This window comes from Psammomys obesus, unplaced genomic scaffold (genome assembly GCF_907164565.1).
Source record: "Psammomys obesus unplaced genomic scaffold, mPsaObe1.curated_primary_1811, whole genome shotgun sequence".
In the NCBI taxonomy this organism is placed as follows: Eukaryota; Metazoa; Chordata; class Mammalia; order Rodentia; family Muridae; genus Psammomys; species Psammomys obesus.
Genome location: NW_026592510.1, coordinates 24,900,743 through 24,918,656, shown reverse-complemented (window position 1 = coordinate 24,918,656; position 17,914 = coordinate 24,900,743). Strand labels below are relative to the sequence as shown.

Sequence of the window (17,914 nt, the reverse complement as noted above, 5' to 3'; positions counted from 1 at the left end):
GATTTCTTCTGAGGCTGAAGGTGCTAGGGAGAAGAGTTCTGGGCCTGAAGCTGTGCGGGGAACTGCTTATTAAGTATGGCCTGCTCTAATCAGCCCATGGAGGGCCACCGAGGGGCCCGATAAGCAATACAAACTTCCCCGATAACATCTTTACACAGTCAGGGCAGGAGGGGCCTAGAAATTCTCAGAATCTGGGGAGTTTTAGTGGCTGGGAATGTAACACCAAATCTACCCGACTTCACAGAGTAGGGAGACCTTGCTATCTTGGTGATAAAGACACTGTGGGCAAAGTGTCTTACAAAAGTAGGTGCCGGGTGCGTGTCCGCCCTTCAAATCCCACGCAGTTCCCAACTGGCCCATGACGTGTGTTTCACGGTCCCCACTGTCCTTACTAGAGAGCAGGTTGCTGGGAGGGAAAGAAGGTCAAGTTTGACAACCTGAGTGTGATATCCAGGACCCACGTTGTAGGAAGATAGAACTGACTTCCACAATCTCTCCTTTTTTATTATTTATTTTATGGATGTATTTATTTTTATTTATGTATGTTGGTGTTTTTGCCTGCATGTATGTCTCTGTGAAGGTGTCAGATCCTCTGGAACTGGAGTTACAGACAGTTGTGAGCTGCCATGTGGGTGCCGGGAATTGAACCTTGGTTCTCTGGAGGAGCAGCTAATGCTCTTAACCACTTAAGCCATCTTTCCCCACCTCCTCCCCCACAAGCTTTTTTAAAATCTCAGGCACCCACCCACATAAAACAAACAAACAAACAAACAAACAAACAAACAATATAATGTTAAAAAGTGTAAAATGTATCCATGACAAATGAAATAATTTAAAAAGTTTACTTTTCTCCAAAGAGCAAAAGAGAGTAGGGAGAGAGAGAGAGAGAGAGAGAGAGAGAGAGAGAGAGAGAGAGAGAAATAGGCAGTCAGTCCTTGCCTTCATGGAGTTTGCTGTCTGGAGCAAGGTGGGCATACTCAGGCCTAGGAGGCCAAGTCGATAGGTAGTAAGTTGTCTGGGTGGCCATGGTAGGCATGATGCAGCAGCATTATCTAACCACCAGGGGGCAGTCAGCTCGGACCTGCCACCACCAGGCTGGAAGTGAAGCCCCATGGTGCCAAGTTGGCTGCATTTTCAAGAGCAATCAGAGCCGGGATAGTTATGGGAAATTCCTGCTCTTTAAATGTCAGCAGCCGGGATATTATGATGCATGCACTTTGGCTTCCGTACACTGTTCCTGGCTCCTAAGTACCTCCCTGCAAACAGGAGAGAAGACACTCTTCACCCCAGAGCGTGCATACTCCATGCATGGGAGGAAAGATTTCTGCAGGGACACCGTGAAGAATCCATTAACCTTAGATCTCACCCCTTCCGTTCTGTCAAACATTCTGACATTCTTCTTGAGGCTCCTGTGATAAAGTCCCCATGGGAAAGCAAATGGACATGGTTTGGGGAGCTTACCAACGGGTATAGGTTCCTGTAGTGTGCACTGCAGACTAGGAAACCCATCATTTCCAGGGGATCCAATGCCCTCTTTTGGCTGCCCCCTTCTCTCTTTCAAATGAGTGAGCAAGCAACCACCCCTCCCCCAATAATGGAAGTGTTTCTCCAAGCTCTGAGCCACTCAAACAAACGATCCAAACTAAGGAAGGCTCTCGGGAAAGCCTAATTTATATCCAGTTGGGGAGAAGCACAGAGAATGCAACATGCAGGCGTGGGCTGGCATCCAGAGCATGGTGCAGCCAAGGGGCTGAGCCTCGCTGTGGAATCTGCGGTCATCTCCAGGTGAGCCAAAGCAATGACTTTAGAAAACAATCCCCACTTGATGGGGGCCTGTTACCGCTCCCCCGATAGGACCCAGGTTTGTCTGCCCTTTCAGACATGCAAATATATAGTTATTATCTTCTTAAGCATCTTGTCAACCCCCCCCCCCAGGAGCATTTGGCCTGGGGTACACATGTTCACCTTAAACTGTACTACTGTCTAGAACACAGAATAATACTGCTCTCCTCCCAGGAGTCCAGGGCCCTTGTTCTTCTTACTGCTACTGGGAACAACAGAGACAGGTCTGATCTCAAGGTTTGGGTGGTAGGTAGAGTTGAAGCCCTGCCTCTCAAGCCTCCCTTTTGCACATTGACTAGCCAAGCGGGTCATTCCCAAGTGGCTATGCCAATCCATCCATTGCTAGCCCCTAGTGAGGGTCATTGTGGTCCTTTGTCCTTGCCATGACATGTGTGCTTCCATTGGTATTCTGGATTTTCGTCAACCAAATACACTTTTTTTTGGGGGGGGGGGCAGCATCTCCTCTATCCCTGGCTGGCCTTGAATGTGCTGTATACCGAGGGTGCCTTGAAATACTGCTCTTCCTGCCTGTCTCCTGAGGGCTAAGTTTTCAAGTGTGAGTCATGTTATCTGGTTTCTGCAGAGTAGAGCAGAGCAGGGGACAGAGCCCAGGGCTCTCTGCATGCCAGGCAAGCACTCTACTGACCGAGCCCTGCCTGCCCTATCTCCCCCTCCCAGCACACATTTTAAAAATTACGTTTATTTACTTATGTGTGTGGCATTGTCGTATGGAGGTCGCGGTGCTCAGGAAGCTGCTTTTCTCTTCTGCTGTGTGGGTCCTGGAGATGAATCATCAGATTTAGTAGTAGACGCCTTTATCTGCTGTGGCATCTTACTGCTCCCAACACTTTAAATTTTTAAAATTCAGGTGTGTTGTGTGTGTGTGTGTGTGTGTGTGTGTGTGTGTGTGTATGGCACACCTACACATGTGGGTGAATGCCAGAAGAGGGTGCTGAACCTCCCAAAGCCAAAGTTACAAGTGTTTTGTGAGCCACCCACTTAAAAAAAATGTATGTTTTATTATTACTTTATGTGTGTGGGTGTTTTGCCTGCACGTATGTCTATGCGCCAGGTGCACGCTTGGTGCCTATGGAGGCCAGAAGAGGGTGCTAGATCCCCTAAAATCGGATTTACAGACATCTGTGAGCCACCACGTGGGTGCTAGGAATTGAACCTGGGTTCTCTGAAAGAACAGCCAGTGCTTTTAACCACTAAATCATCTCTGAAGTGGCATAAAAGGGAGACTTCTCCACAAAACGTCTTAGGAACCAGCAAACACATGTAGTATATGTGAGCGTGCGTTAGAGCCCAGTTCACAATTTTAATGGTTACAACTCACTGTGTTTTATTTGCAGTGCTGGGGATCAAACACAGGGCCTCACACATGCTGGCAAGCACTGTCTGATTGGGCTGCCTCTGTAGCCCTTTAAAGGGATTTTAGAATCAAGGAAGAATGCTGAGTGACATGAAAGGCAGTCAGCTGGGACTGGAGCTCAGTTAGCCGAGCGCTTGCCTAGCACTCCCTGCACTCCATTTCAGACACCACATAAAGCAGGTGCAGAATCAAAGATCAGCGATTGGGAGAGGGAGTGTGGAGCATCAGGAGTTCAAGGCCAGCTTTGATTACAAAGCAAGTCTGAGGCCAGCTTTGATTACGTAAGACTGCATCTCCAAATAAATGAACAACTAACCAACCAAAGGAAATTTGAGCTCAGGTTGGTGATTTGTAATGATGGTACCAGGGAGGCTGAGGCAGGAGTTTGTGGCCAGCCTGGGATTCATAGCAAGTTTTGATTCAGCCTGAGCTACATAGTGAATCCCTACCTGCCCTTCCTCCATTAAAAAAGCAAAATGAGCAACAAATAAAAAACCCCAAAGCTGGCTTTGGTGGTGCACACCTCTAATCCTAGCACTTGGGGAGGCAGAGGCAGGCAGATCTCTGTGAGTTCGAGGTCAGCCTATTCTACAAAGAGAGTACAGGATGGGCAAGACTACACAAAGAAACCCTGTCTAGAAAAACACACAAAACAAAAACAAAAACCATCCAAACAAACAAACAAACAAAAAAACCCTAAACCCCAAAATCCTCCCAAACAAAGAACAGTTTTTGCTTAGAATAAAAGAGCATCGGGGCAGCCAGTCACAGTGGCACACACCTGTAATCCCAGCACTTGGGAAGGCAGACGCAGGTGGATCTCTGTGTGTTCCAGGCTAGCCTGGTCTACAAAGTTTAGGACAGCCAAGGCTACACAGAGAAACCCTTTTTGGAAAAAGAAAAGAGAGAGAGAGAGAGCGCTCGATAAAGAGCGCATCGGCACTTATTATATCAGCATTTTAAAAGCTCGTAGGTCCTGAAAATGTTCAAAAGCATTTCCAGTAAAAATAACACTCCTGCAAAAAAAAAAAAAAAAAAAAAAAATAGTCCAATGAAAATAAATAAATGATAAACATTTAAAAAGAGGGGGAAGGTGCACAGGGGCTGAGGAAGTAGCTTAGTTGGTAGAGTGACTGCTTAGCACACTCAAATCTCTAGGTTGGAGCTCCAGCACTGAATTAAAAAAATCAAAAATAACCCCTCAAAAAAACAAAAACAAAACCTGTAGCACACACCTGTAATCTAGCAGAGCTTTAAAGTCAGCCTTTAAAGTCATGGGGAGTTGGAGGCCAACCTGAGTTACAGGAGACTGAAAAAAGAGGAGGGCATAGCTGAAAACCAGAACACCGTTGACTTTCCTGCTGTGAAGTCACGGGATACCATTAAGATCAACTTGGAGGTTTAAAATTCTTTTGTAATAAGTTGAAATGTTTCCTGTTTTTAGGTTTACTTAATTTTGTTTGAGATAGGGTGCCGTTGGCTGGCCTGGAACTTGCTATGGTCCTCTTGCCTCTGTCTCCTAAATGCTGGGCTTACACAAGTGTGCTACCATACGTGGCAACATTTCCATCTTGAAGTCCTTGTTCTTGGTGATATGCCCAGAGGTCCAAACAGGGCAGACCTGGGCAGCCTGACACTGGCCAAGCTGCACTAGAACCTCCATGTGTCCTGCTCCATTGTCCCAGGGTTACCCTACCAGGTTTGCAACTCTGAGGAGCCTGGGGCAGGGCCGAGAAGTAGGAGAGTGGGGGCGATTTTGAGAAGTAACGAATCGAGGCTCTTTCTTTCTGGCTTCTTGTGATTGGGACCATCTGCAGGGTGAGGGAAAACAACCTGAATACGGAGGGAGAGAGCCCAGGCTGAAGCAGTCTGGTATTTTGAAAGGAAAGGGGAAGCCGGGTGTGGTGGCGCACACGTTTAATCCCAGCCTTTAATCAATCACCCAAGGGCAGTGGGATGTGTGGGGTGAGCCAAGAGCCCAAATCAAACAGATGAGCCGACGGTGAAAGCAGACCTCAGACTGCAGCAGCACCCACCAGGGGTCCCATCCCACACGTATCTTCTGGTGCACAGATGCTGGAGGCTGGACGTGGTCCATTCTGCTTGGGTTCCTGCTCCAGAGGAAGCAGCATTAGATAGTGGCTGCTGTGCCACAGGAAAGGGGATGGCTGCATCTGGTGGCTCTTTGATGACTCTGGGTATTGAAGTCCCCTCAAAAGCTCTGGACACCTACAATATCTCTCCTCTTAACATTTACCTGCCCCTTGCTATCATGCCTGGGGCCCAAAGTCCTTTTCCTGTCTCCCTGGATCAAGTTTCTATTGGAGAGTCTTCACATTTCCCGTTGGCAACTTCTGCTTCATGACACCCCACATAATCTGGTGGCAGAGTGTCCCATGAACACATGGGTTCCCTGGTTACTGGGGGCAGGTCGGTTATGATTTGGGTAGGTGGCACCTGGTCTGCCCTCTCCATCCTGAGTGCTAAGCAGTTGATCCCAGCCCTCTGGACCTCTGGATAAAGCCACAGAGTCCTGAGCAACATCGTTCCCCTTCAGCCAAATGTCCTACTAGTCAGTGTTGGCCTGGACAGGAGTGATTGGTGTTTTCCAAGCCGACCCCTTTCTTTGGAAGAGGGGACACTGAGACCTGCAGCATGAGAAGTACTGAAATTCAGGTTTTCCAGGCTTGGGCGATCTCTTCACTGGGGAGGGTGGGGAAGAGATGCTGAGAGCCCTGAGAAGGGGAGGCAGAGATTTCTGATTGCATGGGCAACTCTCAGAGGTTTACAGCTGCCACACAATGAGCTTCTTTGCCTGTGTCATCAGCTCCATCCTCATATCTATATCACCAGACCCACAGCCTCAGAGCAGCAGGAGCTAGGAACCACAGGGGCAGCTGCAGCTGGACTGGCAGCAAGAAGCTGCAGGCGGAAGTACAGGTTAGTGCTGGACCGTGCCCAGCTTGGCAGCCCATAGCATGTCCTCTTCTCCTGTGTTAGCATGGCTCTGGCTCATAAAGCCACAAGCACTTTCTACTTGGACTTTGCCAGCTGGAACCAGATGTCTTACTAGCCATGTCTACCCTGTGGTCTGCACATACCCTGGGATAGCTAAGAATGTGTGCAGCCCAACACAGAAGGGTGAACTTACTCAAACTTTTGTGAGACTTTGTGTGTGTGAGAGAGATTTTGTTATTTGACAGCACAGTTCTTGAGTGTGAGCTTTGAAGTGACATCATGTCATAGGGTTGGAAACACGTTTAGTCTTTCTTTGGGGAACCCATGAGCAGCTCAGGTGAGGCTGAAGTGTAGGACTTCTTGCCTCTGCTGCTCAAGAGCGTTCTCGGAGTGTTGGGGGCCCTGGAGAGGGAAGGGACCACACATGCTTCCTGAGGACCTTGTTTTAGGGGTCTGGCTGGGAAATAGGACAGGCTGCTGGAAAAGGCTGGCCACTTCTTTCTCAGTGACTGTCAGACACAGGCCTTGGGATAGGTGCTGATGCGAAGTTCCTGGCCACCTCCTGAGTGGGAATGCAGGAAGCAGGATGTGCCAGGGGTGGGGCCATCACTAGGTGCCACATGGTCATACTGGGCAAGATTAGATAAGAGTGTTTACTCTCTCCCTAGCCCTATCAGGCCCTGGGTGCACCTTCTAGGAAAATTGGAGAGGGCAGACAAAAGCAAACCAAGAGGGCAGAGCCATTGTTATAGGCAGACATGACATTGTCTATGCCATGGAGATAGGTGGCTTATCCATGTGGCTTGAGCCCAGAGTAAACTTGGCTTTGTTGACAGCCCTGGCTACCCTATCTTGATCACAGACGGCCATTCACTCTAAGCCAAGGAATCAAGCATGTATGAGGCCTTGAGTCATGGTGAGTAATGGGGTGTGGAAGTCCCCTGGGTGACAGTGTTGTGTTCAAGTGCAGAAGGAAGACTAGGGATGGGCAAGCAGCCATTTATTGAGTTTGGTTACCCCATGTCCTTGTAATTGCAAATCCCCCTCTCTGGAGTGTTCTTCCAATCATGGTTTCTTTCTTTCATTGAAATATTTTATTTTTATTATTTTTAAGTGTGTGTGTGTGTGTGTGTGTTCAGATACCTGCAGAGGTCAGAAGAGGGCATTGGATTTTCTGGAGCTGGAATTACAGGGGGTTGTGAGCTACCTGATCTGGGTGTTGGGAACTGAGCTTGGGTTCCTGTGAGAGAAAGATACACTGCTGAGCCATCTCTCCAGCCCCATCATGGAGTATCTTGAAGGAGGATGAGTTCTGGGTCTGTCCTTGGCATTACACATGGGGACTAGGCCAAGGCTGGGGTGATTTTGTGGCACAGCATGAACTGTGACTTGGAACTGGAGAGCCCCAGGTTGGGTCCTGACAAAGTGTCTTCCAGCTGTGAGGTCTAGCCTAGTATGTAGGGGTGGCCAGCTGAAATATTGGAAGGATAGGTTTGTTGCCTCCAGGCCCAGCCTGTGAATTCAGAGGTCTCTTGACCTCCAACTAGTCCTGGGGCTGCTTTGGGGATTCTATGAAGCCACGGCAAGGCAGCCTCCCCAGTGCATCCTCTAACAAGAGACCATTTTCTGCCATCAGCTCTCCCTCCCATCATGCCCCAAGTTTGGTTATTAAAAGGTCAATCCACCACAGCTTGGCACTGACCCAAGGCTTGGTCTGCAGCCGTTTGTCTCCCTTAGACTTTTGTCAAATGCTCAGGTTCTGGTTGTTTGGGGTTTGGCTTCACCAGTTTTCAGAACCTGCCTACAACGGTGCACAAAATAGAGTCTCTGCTTGTCAGTTAAAAAAAAAAAAAAAATCACACAGCATAAGAGATGACAAAAACAGTCAAGTTCACTGCCTTGGCGCCAGCCCTCCCAACCATCAAGAAACAGTGTCAAGAAAGCTTTTCTGGAAGCTGCTGTTAACAGTCCTCGCTCTGACTTATGTTTTTGAAAAATGAAACATTTGCAAAACAAACGGCGTTGGTACCCCTGTTAAGTTAGCACGTGTCCAAGAGTCGGTAGGTAGCACCTCAAGCAGGTCAAGAGTCAGCCAGCACCGGAGCAGGTAGCTGAGTGTCTTCTGTTCTGGTTCCTTCTGCAGTAACTGTGCCCAAGGTCAGATGGTTGACTGCTTGTCTATGGTGCGTAAGGCCCTGGGTTCTCTCTCCATTGTGCATGGTAGTGCACACTTGCAATCTTAGCATTTGGCAGGATTTTGAGAGTTCTAGGACAGACAGCATGGGCTACTTGAGACTTTGACAACAGTATCTCTAAAATAAATAAATAAATAAAATAAAAAGCTGACTGCTGAAGGTGGATTATATGATCAGGTGGCCCGGAAAGTAGTAAAGGGGAGGAAGTTTTGCCCAATGGGAACTATGATGATTATCTTAGACCTACAATCTGAAACAGAACATTTGTTGAAAATGTGATGCTACAAAAGAGAAACAGATGTAAAACTGAAATTCCCAGAAAAAAAAAAAAAGGCTGAGGACTGATTAGAACTTCTTGATTATGGAGAGCTGGGATGTTGCAGGTACAGGGTCAAATTATCTTTAGTCTCCTTAATAACTGTTGCTCACTTCTGTGTCTGGCCTCACATCCTTGTGGTTATGGGTGAACTTTTTGGGATACATTAACCAAGCAGACCCCAAAGCTAAAATGTAATCAGATAGCATCTCAGACCCAAGGAGAGATTTCCCCCTAAGCGCTGGAACCCACTGACGAAATGCCTTGAAATCTGAAAGATGCCTTGATGTATGACTTACTTTTATTCTGTTCCTTTACAAACTTCACAAAAGCACTTCTACGTTGCAACACATTAGGCAACCTGAAACTGTGTCTCACGCCAAGGTCACTCTTCCTCAGCTCAGAGCAAAATGACTCTCATCCCCTTTGAGATGAGATCTGTTTTGTGTGAACAGAAGTTAAGATTCAAGTGATGGACAGGAGGCCTTGCATGACACTGGGTCTGGTGTCACTATATATGGCCTTTGGACTTTTCCTGGTTGTATGACCCAGCGTTTTTGCGGAAGCCGGTTTGTGCTGGTCTCTGCCACTAACAACAAAAGTCCCAAGGAATAGCAAAGTGTAGCATTTCAAGTGGCATGGTTTTCTTAGGCTGGAAGCTTATCTCTCAGGGTCCCCAAAACCATGGTAGTGGGGAATGGCGTTCACCTTTCAGGGCTGGTTTGTTCCCATGCCTTCCTGGGGCTTGTCACTTGGCGAGTGAGGATGGATCAGGTCCAATGCCACCCCAGAGTCAACCATCTACAGACAACGTAGTGCAATCTAGGGTCCTGACAAAGGGTGACTTTTAGGAAAACGACTCAGAGCTGTTTGCAGAGTCTGAAGGGGACACCCAAGATCGCTAAGCCATTCTAGTCCTGAAGCCAAACTATGAAAAGAGTGTGCCCAGCAGGCCAGGGACGCCTCAATGCGAGACCAGCTCATCCGGGGCCTCCCTTGGAGATTCCAGGCTTTCCCCTCCGGTCCCTCAAGGCTATCAAATGCATACAGGCCTGCAAATCTGCGCAGGCGCACTCTCTATGGGCGGAGTCCTACGGCGGGGGCGGGACAGGGGCGGGGCCTTCCCGCGAGGGCGGGGTCGAGTGGCCTTCCGCGGGTGTGGTGCCCGACCGCCACCGGCGTTTGAGTGCTGGTACTGTGGCCGCCCCGAGGCCCACGAGGCGGAACGCACGAGGCGCGGCGGAGGGGCAGCGCGGCTCGCTCCCTGCTGGTCGCGGGAGGGAGTCACATCCGGCGGAGGCGGGGCTCGCGGATCCCGGAAGTACGGGCGGCGGCCGATTGCCCACGGTGGCGGCGTCCCCTGCAGGTGAGCGCCGCTGGGGAGGGTCTCGGGCGGCGGCGGGCGGTGGCGGACGGGGCAGGAGGCGTTGCCGGCGAGCTCTGAGGCCCCCGCCTGCCGCTTGCCTGGCCGAGGCTGGCGATTGGGCGCAGTGGGCGCGTGACTCCCCGCGGGCCTGCGCCCCTGCAGCGCGGTGGGAGTGATGGAGGGTGGGAGGCTGTCCACTCCAGTCGCCTCAGCTCCGCCCCCTCCCACCTATTCGCTAACGTCACGCCGCCCTTCACTCTCTGTAGTAGTATCTCGTGGCCATTGGGTCATTAAGGCCCTCTTTGCCCTTTGTGTGGATGGGGAAACTGAGGCCTGTGTGTGTTCCGAATTACCCCAGGGACATAGTGGGGTTGGAGGAACTCTGCCCTTTGTCTTGCTCGCCTGTGTCTTTCCCTAGGGTAGCGAGAGGTTGGGGTTCTGTTCTTCCTCTTTCTTCTGAACCCCTACTTGGACTGAGCCATCCTTACCTCTGTGTCTTCCATGTAAAGGATAGCGATGTATGGTCCCAGCATGTGTCTGGTTCTGCTTTTGTTTCTCCTTTCACAGCCGGTTAAGGGTATTCTTCCACTCTTGGGTGGGGGAAGGCGTTCCCCGAGGATGTGTTTGAGTTACTGGTAGAGTTGACTACAATCAGGGTCACAGCCATTGAGTCCAGCCTATACCTTGTCAGTCACACTGGGACTGTTCACCTTGAGCCAAGGAGCCTCACAGAATACTAACTTTCCTTCATTTCTCCTTGCTTTTTATCCTCTTATCCAGGTGCCACTCCACATTTAGTGACTGTCAGCCTTGGAGATGGTGGTGATATGGGGACTTAAGAGGAGAAATCTAGTCAGGGTGTTCTGGAACTGAGGACTGCTGGCAGAAATAGTGGACTCTGAAATGAGACTTTGTTCTTGGCCTTCATAGTACCCAGAACAGCCTTTTTCCTGAGATTATCCTGGAAATCTGGCCCCGTGCCTTTGTAATTTCCATTAAGCAGAAAAGATGATGGAGTGCCTCTAGTTCTCTGTTGCTGTTTAGCCAAGCAGTACTTCTGATTGCTGTAGTAGTTCTGATGGCTGGCCTGTCCTGGGTACAGGTTGAACGTACCTACTGTATGTACATCCAGTATGATTTGAACATACTGGGTATGGAAAGCACCTCTGAGTGCCCTCCAAGCATTAAATGGCCGAGTTAGGATTTTTACCCCTCTTGTCTCTTTGTAAAGCAGATGAGCTTTAACTCTCTAATACTGCCTTCCAGATGCCTCGGTGCCCTAAAGTATTGGAGCTTAACAGTTATCTATGATAATTCTAGGTGAAAATGCAGAGCCCCATCTCTGGAGAGTCCTGTGATGTTACCTGGAGGGAACCTTAGGAGTCTGTTTTTAATACACACACACACACACAGGGTGATTCTGATCTTAATGCAAATTTGTAGGTTTGCCTGGCCACTGGAGCTTGGAAATGAGATGCTAACTCAAGATTCTTGTTGCCTTTGGCTTATTGCTTTGAAATATGCTAATATGCCATTTCAAAGGGCTTTGAGATAAACAGCCACATGATGAATCATTCCCTGGACACTTGGCTAGTAGTAGTGGGGTTTTTTCCTGACTGACCAATGAGGTCATCGAAAACCTGTATTAGTGCAGTTAATAGCTATTGTGGGAGGATTGTTAGAAGTTTCCTCTTGAGATACGGAGTTTCTGGAAGGTTCTGTTCTGTCCCTACCCAGCTTTCCCTGTGGCACAGGTTTCAGTGATGGCCACAGTATTTAGGTTGTACAGGCTTTGGCGGCATGCTCCACAAATCCCTCACCCCTTCCTCCATTTTTCTTCTCTCTGCTTTCCCTGGCTGCCTGGAAGACAGTGGAAATCAAACAGGTTTGCCTTGATTGAGCTGGGGCTGACAAGTGAGGCCCCGGGGCTTAGGATGGGCTGGAGAAGGGAGTTTCCACTGCCGACTTCAGGGTAACTTTAGGCAGGTAGACCTCCTGCATTGAAAATGCGTGAATGTTTTAACTCCCACAGCAAGGTGTCTCCTCAGCAAGGTGTCTCCTCAGAGGGCTCACAGGCAGCAGAAGGAGCAAGCTAGGATTGTGCCGTTTGCTTTATTCTCCTGCCCCATAAACAACTTTGCATTTACTGTCTTTGTGAACAGAGGGCTTACTGTGGTGGGTACACAACCAATTGAAAGGAGAAGGGGTTTATTTTGGGTCCTGGTTCCAGGGCACAGATCATTCTGGTAGGGAGTGATGGTGGAAGGAGCTTGAGGTGGCTGATCATGCTGCGTTGTTATCAGGACTCAGATAGTGATGGATGCTGGTGCTCAGTTTATTTTCTCCTTTTTATGCAGTCAGGGACCTCAGCCTGTGATGCTGCCCACAGCTGAAGTAGGAAGACCTACTTCAATTTCCTTAATCTGCATAATCCCTCACAGGCGTGCCTTGTCTTCTAGGTGATCAGAGTGCCTGTCCAGCTGACAAACCATCATGGTTACTTTTTATTTTATTATCTGTAGACAGGGTCTCCTATAGGCCAGAGTGGCTTTGACTTGCCATGTAGCAGAGGGACATTGAACTTCTCACCTTGCTGTTCCCACTATGCAAGTGCTAAGGTTACAGGCGTGTCCCACCACACCTGATTTATGTGATGAGTGGAATCATACCCAAGACTTCATGCCTGCTGAATAAGCACTCTACCAACTGAGCCAGGCCTTCATTTAAATTGTTTTAAATTTACTATTGTGTCCAAGGTGTATCTTGGCAAATGTTCTAAGGGAGACTTGAGAAGAAAGTGTGTTCTGCTGTTGTGTAGAGGGTTCTGTAAATTTCAGTGGTCAAGTCCAGCTTGTCGGGAGTGCTGGCTACTTGTCTTCTGTGTGCTTACTGACTTTCTCTTGTTGTCACTGAAGGAGGGCAATTGCACATGTCACCAGTCTGTTGAAGCTGAGGGTTCTTTGCCCTGTTCAGATGGAAATTGAGAATGGGCCAACCTTAGCTAGCCCTCTTTGTGTCAGTTGGTCTGAGCTTGGGGCACCCTTCATTCTTAGTATTATAGCTTTAGGTAAGTGGCTTCGTACCCAGTGTCTTGTGTTACAGCTCTTACCCAGGGGTGTGTGTGTGTGTGTGTGTGTGTGTGTGTGTGTGTGTGTGATGACTCTCAGCTCTCAGTGTTACCACTTTGAACTTCTTAGCAGCAGCAACTAACTAGCAGCGATTCTTAAAATTCTCCTGATAGTGGAGGCTCTCAGCTCTTCCACAGTCCCAGCTCCCTGTGTCTCTTGCCTTTTGTAGTTTCTGTTCTTGTTCTCCACAGCTCTTCACCCTCTGCTGTCTGCTCCCCACTGTCTGTCACCTTCCCAGCACTTCTCCAGTTCTTCATCTTTATTCTTAGTCTCTGTTCCTGCAATAAGACTCTGCCACCTGCTAGCTGCTGCTCGGTATGGGAGCTGGCAGTCCTGGAGTCACCTGTTCCTATGCAGCTCAGCTCACTCTACTCTTGGGCAGTAAGAGTACTTGAAAGGAGCTTTCTTGGGGCCTGTGCTGCAGCATGCAGTGACAGTACAGGAAAGCGAGGTTTCCCAGACTGCTGCTAGAGCAGGAGAGAACACTTTTTTTTTTCTTTTTTTTTTTTTTAAAGCTGTTCAGTTAGTACCCCATGCTCACCAGCTGTCCTGGGTGGGAGTGGAGCTCTGCCCTCAATGGGTTGAGGATTTGGTGCTATGAGGTCCCTTGTGATGAGGTCCAGAGTGGTAGCCATGGACTTGGTTATCTGAAGGGCATCCCTGATGCTGTTGAGGCTTCAAGAAACCATAACCCCCTACCCCCCAAGTAAAGCCTTTGTTGGGGTAGTGGCCTTGACAGTTGTATGGTTCCCCCTGGCAAGAACCAAATCCCCATGGAGTGACTGTGTCTGGCTTGGGTCTCCTCCAGGAGATGGTAGCTAGATTAGAGTCTTGGCAGCCACAGGGGTTTTAAAACAGCTTGATTGTCAATTTAAAGAATTGCATTAGAAGTGGCTACTTGATTGGCAGCTTATGCAATTTTCATGAAAATGGGTGTTGCTTAAGTAGGCTGTCTCTGATGTGGACTTCAGGAGTGGACAAGGCCAAGGGGTTCCTTCCTGACAACCTTCATCTTAGTCTGGGAACCAGAAAAGTTGATGGTAGCCGTTTCTACCTCCTCTGTCCTTGCCCAGCCTAAGGCAGTTGTCCAGGTACCACTCTGGGTAATTGCATCTGTGGACTGCTGGGAAGAAGGATATGATGGCTGTCAGTCAAATCCTACTCATGCCTGACAGCTTCCATAATTTAAAAGGAAAAAAAATTAAATAATACTTCTAACAAAGATCTCTTAGAAAATTAGCTTTAACACTTCTTTTCTTATCTTTTTTTAGACAGGGTCTCTTTACATAGCCCTGGCTATCCTGGAACTTACTATGTAGACCAAGCTGGGCTTGAAGTCACAGAGATCTGTCTGTCTCTGTTTCTCAAATGCTGGGATTAATGGTGTGCCCTACCACGCCCACTTTTTCCAAAGAATGTATAAATGACCAAAAGTCCCTAAAAAGATATGTTTCTATCATTAGTCATCAGATTAGAATTAGAATCCCAGTTCACCACTACTTGCTGGATAACCATTAAAAATAAAAAAGGAGCCTGGGCGGTGGCCCAGTCAGTGAAGTGCCTCCTATTACAAGCATGAGGACCTGAGGTCAGATCCCCAGAACATGTAAAGGCTGGGCATAGTGGCACAAGCCCGTGCTGGGTGACATGAAGACGTGACACTCTGCAGCTCACTGGTCAGCCAACCTAGCCAAATCAGTTAGCTTCAATTCAGTGAGAGACCTGTCTCAAAAACTAAAGATGGAGGGCTATGGAAGAAAGAGCCCAAGTCAACCTCTGACCTGCACACGCACATGTGCGCGCACTAATAAGAATGTGCATCACATACACCACACATTCGCATCCATACATGTGCACACTAGTAAGAATAGACATCAGACTCACGTACACTTGCACATGGGTGCACACGCTAAGTAAAAGCATAGTAAATAAGTTATTAGAGAGAAATGCGGAGAATCAAAGGCTTGTGTGTTTTTGGTGGGAATGTGAAATGGCTCAGCCATTGTGGGAAGCTTCAACGAATCAGTTGCTCTATGACACAGCAGTTCTGTTTCTGTGTCTACACAGAAGACATAAAAGCAGGAACTTAGGTAGCCAGTTGTGTATGAACCCAGCAGCGTTGTTTATGATAGTCAAAAGGCAGCTGCGCCCACGGTGTCTGTGAACAGGTGAGTGAATGCACGGCATGAAGGACATCTACTAGACTGAGTCCAGCAGTGCTCTGTGGATGAAGCGCGGAGACAATGTGTTGTGTGAGTCGTGACACCTAGAGAGGAGCAAAATTTTGTTTTGTTTGTGACAAGGTCTCACTGTGTGGCCCAAGCTGGCCTGGAATTCATTGCAATCCTTCTGCTTCAGCGTCCCAGAGAGTTGGGATTTCAGGCATGAGCCATCACACCTGACCATATAGTTTTTCTTCTGTGGAGTTTCTAGTCAGATTCATTGGTGATGGTTGGAGGACAGGGAGAAGAAGGTGTTAGTGTTTAATGGGTGCAGGTCTATCAGTGGGGGGTCATGAAGAGGTCTGGAGACAGGGGTAGGTGCTGGTTGTACAGCAAAGTAAAATGTAAGTGTCAGAAACTGTACACTTCCAAATGGGTAAAATGGGGATGAAGGTCGTCAGGCTTGGAGGCAGGCGCAGTTAACCACTAGGCCAGGGCTTGCCAACACTTCCTCATGTTGGGACCCCCAACCATAAGATTATTTTTGTTGCTACTTCATAATTGTAATTTGCTACTGCTATGAATTGTAAGTATCTGCTATGTGAGGCCTGCAAAAGGGTTGTGTGACCTCTCCTTCCCCTAAAGGAGTCGTGACCCGTAGGTTGAGGACCGCTGGCTGGCTGGGTCCCGGCGCCTGCTTCCAAACCTGATGCCCTGAGTTTAATTCCCAGGATCTACCTGGTGGAAGGAGAGAACCAGCTCCTGCAATTTGTCCTCTGGCCACACGTGTGCTGCGGTGCACATGTACCCACATACACACATTTTAAATACAAAATTTAAAAAGCACTAAAATGGTAGGTTTTGTAAGTGTTACAATTAGAGATTAAAATTTATGGCACAGCTTTAGTATCTTGTAAACTTTTTATATGAAAAATGGATTTCTTACAGGCAGCACCCAGATGGGTGTTGCTTTTAAATTAGTCTTAGAATTATTGCCTTTGAAGTTTTTTTTTTTTTTTTAAATTTTATTTTATGTGAAAGGGTATTTTGCCTGCGTGTATATCTGTGTGCCGCTTGCATGCCTTCTGTGAGGCTTCAGATGTCCTGGGACTGGAGTTACAGATGGTTATGAGCTGCCATGAGGATGTTGGAACCAAACCTGTGTCTTGTGGAAGAGCAACTAGTGTTCTTAACCACTGAGCCATCTCTCCTGCTTTTTAATTGTGGTGTGTAGACCACATTTCTGTGATAGAATCTTGCTGTTTCTTTTCCATCTGTCCCACATTCTTTGTTCTTTTCTTCGATTTTTGTGATTTCTTAGGTGCTGAGTAGTTCTCACAGCCTTCATTGCTTTGTTTTGTGGTGGTTTATAACAGGAACACTTCTTTTCAGCAGTTGCTTTAAGCATGTGCAGTGTGTGTTTTTCATTTGTTGCAGCCTGTTTCAAGGGTCCAGTGCCTCTTTACCTTCAGGATTGAATCTTGCACCCCCTCCCCACACACACTTCATGCTACAAATCCCATAGTGCTTTGCACAGTTGCAATGTGAGGAGATAAAAAAAGGAAAGTCTTCTAAGTTTGTTTGGTTTTGGGTGTTGTTTATTCTTCCATACTGATCTGGGGTTCCATCTCCTTGCATGTTCCTTCTATCTGTGGATTTCCTTGAACATTGCTTGTAGTCTGTCGCTTGATGAATTCTTTCAGCTTTTGGATGGCTAATGGAAGTCTTTGTTTTTGCAAAACGTTTTCCCCAGGCCTGGTCTCTTTCAGTTCTTTAAAGAGGCTAGCTGCCCTAGTGTCTGTTGCTTGCATTGCTTCATAGGCACTGTCCGCTGCCAATTTTACTTCTGTTCTTTTTTCTCACCATTTCTTTCCTCACCTCCAGCTGATTTCTTGTCATTAGGCGTAAGCAGTTTATACTTCATTTATTCTATAGATGTTCTGAGATACCAGGCATTGAACCTTGGGTTCACACACACTAGGCAAACACTCTACCACTGAGCTATTTAATTCTATTGTGTTCAATGTACTTTTCCTCATATTTCTCATTTTGGGATTCATTGTATTTGGTGGTGGGGGGGGGTCTGTGGGTTATTGCTTTCATTTTCAGCCATTAATTCTTCAAACTGGCATTCCATCGATCTCCCTTCCCCTCCTGTGGGGACTTCTGTCATATGTGCTTCAGTGCTTACAGTCATCCCTCAGGTTTCCTATCCTTGTTCTCTTATTACTTCCTCTTCATGGCTCATTTCAAATAGTTTCTGTTTGGATAGTGTTTTTCTTTCTTTCTTTCTTTCTTTCTTTCTTTCTTTCTCTCTCTCTCTCTCTCTCTCCCTTTCCTTTCCTTTCCCTTTCCTTTCCTTTCCTTTCCTTTCCTTTCCTTTCCTTTCCTTTCCTTTCCTTTCCTTTCCTTTCCTTTCCTTTCCTTTCCTTTCCTTTCCTTTCCTTTCCTTTCCTTTTCCTTTTCCTTTTCCTTTTCCTTTTCCTTTTCCTTTTCCTTTTCCTTTTCCTTTTCCTTTTCCTTTTCCTTTTCCTTTTCCTTTTCCTTTTCCTTTTCCTTTTCCTTTTCCTTT

General features: G+C 47.7%; 1 protein-coding gene across 1 annotated transcript in view; it reads left to right on the top strand.

Annotated features, from left to right (window-relative positions):
- Nucleotides 1–9,818: 9,818 nt before the first annotated feature.
- Nucleotides 9,819–17,914, top strand: part of Vps37c (VPS37C subunit of ESCRT-I) — a 27,270-nt gene continuing 19,174 nt past the window's right edge. Inside the window, exon 1 of the mRNA XM_055614129.1 lies at nucleotides 9,819–10,052. The gene's annotated coding sequence lies outside the window, so the exon portion shown is untranslated. The remainder of the gene's footprint in view (nucleotides 10,053–17,914) is intronic.